We start from the raw sequence: 6319 nt of genomic DNA, 5'->3' as shown, positions 1-6319 counted from the left end.
CCACTCGCGATGTCACAGCGTGTCCCCTCACCTTCGCACTGCTCTGAACGGGCTGGGGAGGAAACTCCGCTGCTCTCTCATCGTCGGTCCCGATCCAAGGAGCAGCGCCTCATCTGCAGCAGGAGGAGGAGGAGGAGGAGGAGGCCGGTGATTCCTATGGGATCCCCACTCCCATCCCTGACCGGGCTCTGGCAGCAGCAGAATTCCCGGGAATTCGGGACGGGGCCGGAGGCAGTCTTGGCAAGAAGGAACCCGCGGTCCGTGTTCACGCTCCCCAGCTCTGCTGGCTCTCACAGCCAGCTCGGGTGGCGATCCGGGATCATCCCGGAGCAGGAATGCGTCTGGCCCCCTCTCCTGGCTGCAGGGCTTGCACATTTCTCCTGGCTTTCCTCTCGCTTGTGGGATAAGTGGGGCAAGAGGGGAGAAAACAACCCACCCTCCACACGGCTCCTCTCAGCTCATCCCTGCTTCCATCCCCGTTTCACTCGGGATTTTGTGAGGCCACGGGGGAAGGATGTGGTGAGGAACGAGCTCTTGCTTCCTTCACAACGAATCCTTCAGAAAACAATCCACAACCCGCAGCAGCTTCCCCCTCCAGCCCCTTCCTGGCGGACAGGAGTGAGCAGCAGCCCCAGGGGCATTTTCCTGTCACTATTTTCAGGCAGCAGCGACTTCTCCCGATTTCTGCCCGTCCTCAGTGACTTTCCCCCCACGTGAGGCAGCCCCATCCCCGATCCCTTGCAGGCACCGTCCCTCTCCATCCCATCCTGGTGTCCCAGCCCGCAGCAGCGCCGGCCCTGTGTCATATTTCTGTGTGTGGTGTATTTGTTTTCGGGGCCTGTTGAATGGCAAATGCGAAAGGGAAGGGGACTCCTTCCTGTTCTTTCAGAGCCGGTCGCTGTGCCCTGCTCGGCTTCAAGGGAAGAGCCGGCAAAGCGGCCGCTTTCACAAATAATGGCTTCATTAGATTGAAAGAAGTGGACAGTGACCTCACTGAAATGGACTTTCTGACCCCTGCTGACCTCTGGCCCCGGCTCTGACAGCCTGTAAATCTTCCCCCTCGGCACGGCCGGGCGAGGGCAGGAGCTCTGTGAGCCCGGTGCCGGCGCTGCTGTCCCTGGGCCGGACCCGCGGAGCTGCCCCGGGGCTCCATCCAGGTCCTGAGCCGGCAGGACGAGCCCTGGGGATGGGCAGCACGTGGTGCCAGCGCTGGCAGAGACGGGCACCGGTGTCCCCGTGGAGCTGCAAACCCCTCCTGGGGACTGAGGGGAGCGATGTTTTCTGGGCTGAGGCTGCAGCGCCATCTCCCAGCGCTGTCACTGTCACCGCCGAGCAGCTCAAGAGCAGCCTCCGAGCTCCTGCCGAGGAAAACTGATCCCTCTCCTTGCCCACCCCTCAGGCACATCCCTCCAGGCTGCACAACGCTCCTCCAAGCCTCGCTGAGCCCGCCTCCACCCCCTCCTGTGGACACAGACCCTTCCCTCCAGCCCCCAGCACCTCCTTCCCCACCCAGCCAGCCCAGGACGCCGGTGGCCACTGCCCAGTCCCGCCAGCCCATCTGCTGGTGGGGAAACTGAGGCACGAGGGGGTGCAATGGGAGCCCGTGCTGAGCACTCCACCCTGCCCTGCCTAAGGCTGGCACAGCCCCGGGGCTGGCAGCGAGCCCCTCACACCCCGGCTCCCTCCTCCCCGCCCTTCCACGCTCGCCGCTGACCTTTGGCTACAAAGCAATCAATAAAGGAGGCCACGGAGCTGCTCCTCCCCCTCACTGGCCCCCCACAGCCCCCGCTCGCCCCGTGCCCCCAACAGCCCCAGCCGGGATGGGGGGATGCTCCCAGCGCTGGGAACACGGGGCGGGGGGGACGCTGACACAGGCGAGCTCCCCGAGGGTGCCCTAACCGGGCAGCACCTTCCCAACACTCCAAAAATGCTCCCCTGGGGCTCCTTCCTGCCTGGGGGTGCCCCAGAGCTCCGGGGATGGAGCGTGGCCATCCTGCTCCATCCCAAAGGCGGCTCCCGGGGCGCTGGCACCCGGCAAGGGGAGCGAGGAGAGCTCCTCGGGGCTGCCCTGGAGGCTTCCCCCGCTCCCTGCCCTCCCTCGTGCGGGGGCTGGAGGAGGATGGAGCCGGTCCTGCCCCCCTGGCCTGGAGCGATGGGTTGTGCCCAAACTGGGCAGCTCCCTTTGATAAAAGCCCTGGGGCAGCAGCTGATTGATCAACTGCAGATAGATCAGGATTTCAGCCCATACATATTCCTGCTCCCTGATAAAGGGGATCGATAGCTGAAGGATATTCCTCGGAGACTGCAGACCCCCCCAGAACAGACCAAAGCTCACGAGTCTGCCCTTGCCCCTTAAATCCCCCCTCCCCTGCTCAAACCTCACTCCCCCCGACAGCAAACGCAGGCAGAGGGGGAGAAAATGGCTCGGGGGAGCCAGGAGGGCGCAGCAGGGTATTGAGGAAAGGCAGGAGCTCTCCTCCGGCAGCTGAGTCTCACCTCCCAAAGCATCGGCCTGTCCTGCCTCTTCCTCCTCTCACTGGCGGCCTGGCACACAGGGCTTTCATCCTTCTTGGGGTGCTGCAGGACCCCCTTCAAAGTCCTGCTCAGGGTGATCCCGAGGAAGCCGAGCTGGCTGATACATCCAGAGCCTTCCTTGCCTCCCAACAGCAGCCCTGGCTCGACCCCCGCCCCTGGGAACTCCCTGCAGCTGAGAGCAGAGCAGAGCCCTCAGCTGCCACCGGGAGCGGGGGACACACACCCAGTGTTCACCCAGGGCAGGGCATGCGGCTCCTGGGGGGTCCTTTTCCTTTTCCTTTTCCTTTTCCTTTTCCTTTTCCTTTTCCTTTTCCTTTTCCTTTTCCTTTTCCTTTTCCTTTTCCTTTTCCTTTTCCTTTTCCTTTCCTTCTCCTACCTTCCCATTTCCCCCTGCCTGGAGGGAGGATGACCCCAGGAGGACTCGGGGTGCTGTGGGGGGCTCTGGGTGGCCCCGGGAGGACTCGGGGTGCTGTGGGGGGCTCAGGGTGACCCCAGGAGGACTCGGGGTGCTCTGGGGGTCTCGGAGTGACCCCGGGAGGACTCGGGGTGCTGTGGGGGGCTCGGAGTGACCCCAGGAGGACTCGGGGTGCTCTGGAGGTCTCGGGGTGACCCCGGGAGGACTCGGGGTGCTGTGGGGGGCTCCCTGCGGCCCCGTCTCCCTCCCGGGAGCTGCGGCTGAGCCCGACCCCGCCCGTCCCCAGCGTGCCCGCTCCGTGTCCCTCCCTTTGCACACAGTGACTCAAAGCCCAGGCTCGGCCCGGTGTCCCTCCAGTTTCTCCCGTGCCTGGGGAACTGGTTTGGGGCTGGGGGAGCCTCCCCAGCGCTGACCAAACGCTCTCGGGCCCGTGCGGGGGATGTGGAAGGGGCTGGCTCGGCACGGACAGCCCTGCACACGCTTGTACACGCTAAAAACACGCGTGCACACACGGTGACACACCCGCAACACCCGGCCGGGGCTTCCCGGACCCCATCGCTGCCCCTCCTGCGAGCCCACGGCACCGGAGGGATGCAGGGGGCAGCTCCCGCTCCCGTGGCCGAGCCACAAGGACCGGCAGTCGGTCCCCGCGTGGGTGCTCAGCCACCCCCGGGGGCCCGGCGAAGGGCACGGGAGGGGAGCGGGGACCTGCCAAAACCCGGCAGAGGGAGTTCGGCCGTGCCTCAGTTTCCCCAGCACGTGAGCGGTGTCACCCAGAGCCGGGTGGCCCCGGGCGCCCCAGCCGGAGCTGAACTGTGGCCACCTGCGCCGGGCTGGCGGTGGCCGGGGAGGCTCCCGGGCTGGGCCAGCAGCCGGGAGTGGTGGCCCCGGGCTGGGGCTGGCACGGCAGCGGGCTCCGCGGGCTGGGGCGGAGCGGGAGGGCAGGGCGAGCACACGGGGCGGCTGCTGGCCCTGCCGCGCTCCCAGCCCTGCCGGGACGGGGCCCCGCGCCCCGGGGTCAGGTCTCCTGCGGTGGCCCAGGGCTACTGCGGCGTTCAGTCCCTCCCCAAGCCCGTGCGAAGCCCCTCGAGAGCCTCAGCCCTCAGACCTGGGAGATGTCCCCGCATTCGGAGCCCCTCGGTGCTGCAGTGCTGGGGGCTCCTCCTGGGACCCCCGGGGAGCGGAATAACCCGGGGCAATCCCAGCCCTGGGACCCCCGGGGAGCGGAATAACCCGGGGCAATCCCAGCCCTGGGACCCCCGGGGAGCGGAATAACCCGGGGCGATCCCAGCCCTGGGACCCCCGGGGAGCGGAATAACCCGGGGCAATCCCAGCCCTGGGACCCCCGGGGAGCGGATTAATGTCCTGGGCCCCCCAGCCTCTCGCACGCTGTGCTGGGACCCTGCCAGCCCCACGGCCCTGCCCGCGGTGGGAGCACCGCGCTGGCTGGAGGTGCGGTGACAAAAGCCATCAGCGATGTCCCAGCCGAGGTTCCCCTCGCGGATCACCCGGGTGGGCGGTGGGATAGAGGTGCGGGGGGCCCAGAGCCACCCAGGCCGGCTGGGCTCCCTCCCGGCGCTGCTGAGTCGGAGGAAACGGGGGAGCCGGGTCTGGAACCAGCCTGACCGGCTCCCCGGCTGTCAGCACCTGAGGAATGCCAAACCTCCGCTGCGCCAGGGCTGGGTGCTCTGCTCAGGGCTGGGTGCTCTGCTCAGGGCTGGGTGCTCTGCTCAGGGCTGGGTGCTCAGGGCTGGGTGCTCAGGGTGACTCTGCCGGTCCGCCCAGCTGTGCGGTGTGCACAGAGCAGCACCGGCAGCGCCGCACGGCCCGCCACGGACCCCGCTGGCCCCGGCAGGAGCGGGGGGACCCTCGGCCGGCAGGTAGGCGGGGGTGCAGGCTGGGGATCCCGGGCTCGGGGCGCTCCCGGGCCGGCCCGGCTGCCGGGGGTGCTGGCAGGGACGGGGCTCCGTGGTGCTGGGGCAGGCGAGCACCGGTGCTCCCGTCCCGCTGCCACCCACGGCGGCTGCCCGGTGCTTGGAGCCGAGCCCCGGCCCGGCGGGTGGTGGGATGGGTCTCTGCTTCCCCAGGATCAGCACTGGCCACGGAGGGGGGATGGGGCCGGGAGGTGGGGGCTGAGCCCAGCTCTGACCCTCTCACCTTCAGTCCCTGAATTTGGGGGGCTGCCGGGGTTGTAATCCAACTCCTGCCACCGCAGCGCATCCCGAGAGGTGCAGAGTGAGCCGGGGCTCCTCCACACCTGCCGGCCTCACGGCCCGGGCTCGGGGGACAGCCCTGTCCCCTGTCGCCTCTGTCCCCCTCCGTGCCGGGCGCACGGCCGGACCCGGCTCGGGGGGGGAGGCAGGGACAGCGAGGGGGGACGGGGCTCCCCTGCCCTCCCCACCAACCTCAGCAGCCACCCGCCCCACATCCCTGATTCTCCTGGAGGCGGCAGGTCCGCTCTCACCCCGCGGTGACAGAGCTCAGCCCAACGTGGCCGGAGGCTCCGCTTAATCCGTGGTCACCGGCTCAAAGGCAGCCGCAGCTGCTGCCCTCGGCCCCTCCGTCTCTCCTGAATATTAAAAAACACCTCGCGCCTTTGACTTGGGTGCCGGGAGACCCTTTGGGGTGACGGGAGGCAGCAAACGAGGTCAGCGGGTTGGCTTGGCTTGGCCAAAGGGGATTAATTAGAGCCGCGCTGGGTGCCCCGGTGTGGCAACACCGCTGAATGCAGCTTGGCACGTCCGGGCAGGTGGGGATGGCCGGCAGCGGCAGCCAGGGAGCTGCAGGGTCTTGTCCTCTTGTCCTTGCATCCTCGTGCCCTCACGAGCTTCGCCCATTGCTGCAGTGGGAATTATTTTAGCAGAAAATGGGGTGCAGGGCTGGGGGTGAGCTCCTTGCCCAGGATCTGTGGGGACCAGGGTGGCACCAGGTGCTGGATCCAGCTGCAGGGACGGGATGGGATGGGATGGGATGGGATGGGATGGGAAAGACAGAGCCGGAGATCTTTGGAAATGCAGCTCCAGGTGAGAGGCAGGATGCTGAGTGAGCACCCCAGAGCATCCCTGTCCCTGTGCTGTCCTGCAGCCATGGGCACGGCCAGTGCATCCATCCCTTTTCCACTGGTGGATGGACCCTGGGGTCCAGTCATGACCCCGGGGATCCAGCTGTGACCCCGGGGATCCAGATGTGGATTTGCCCATGTGGCTGTACAGCCCCACCCAAGCTGATCCCAGCCTCGAGCGGCGCTGGCTGTCTCAGACAAGGTCTCATCACCTTCCGGAAAAATGACACAAACTCTTCCTATCTGTTCTGGAAAGACCTGCTGGGCCGGGGAGAGCAGGATCTGGAGGGCGCGTGGCGGGCTGGCAG

This window comes from Cyanistes caeruleus, chromosome 26 (genome assembly GCF_971803275.1).
Source record: "Cyanistes caeruleus chromosome 26, bCyaCae1.hap1.1, whole genome shotgun sequence".
In the NCBI taxonomy this organism is placed as follows: domain Eukaryota; kingdom Metazoa; phylum Chordata; class Aves; order Passeriformes; family Paridae; genus Cyanistes; species Cyanistes caeruleus.
Note: the sequence above shows the minus strand (reverse complement) of the source record.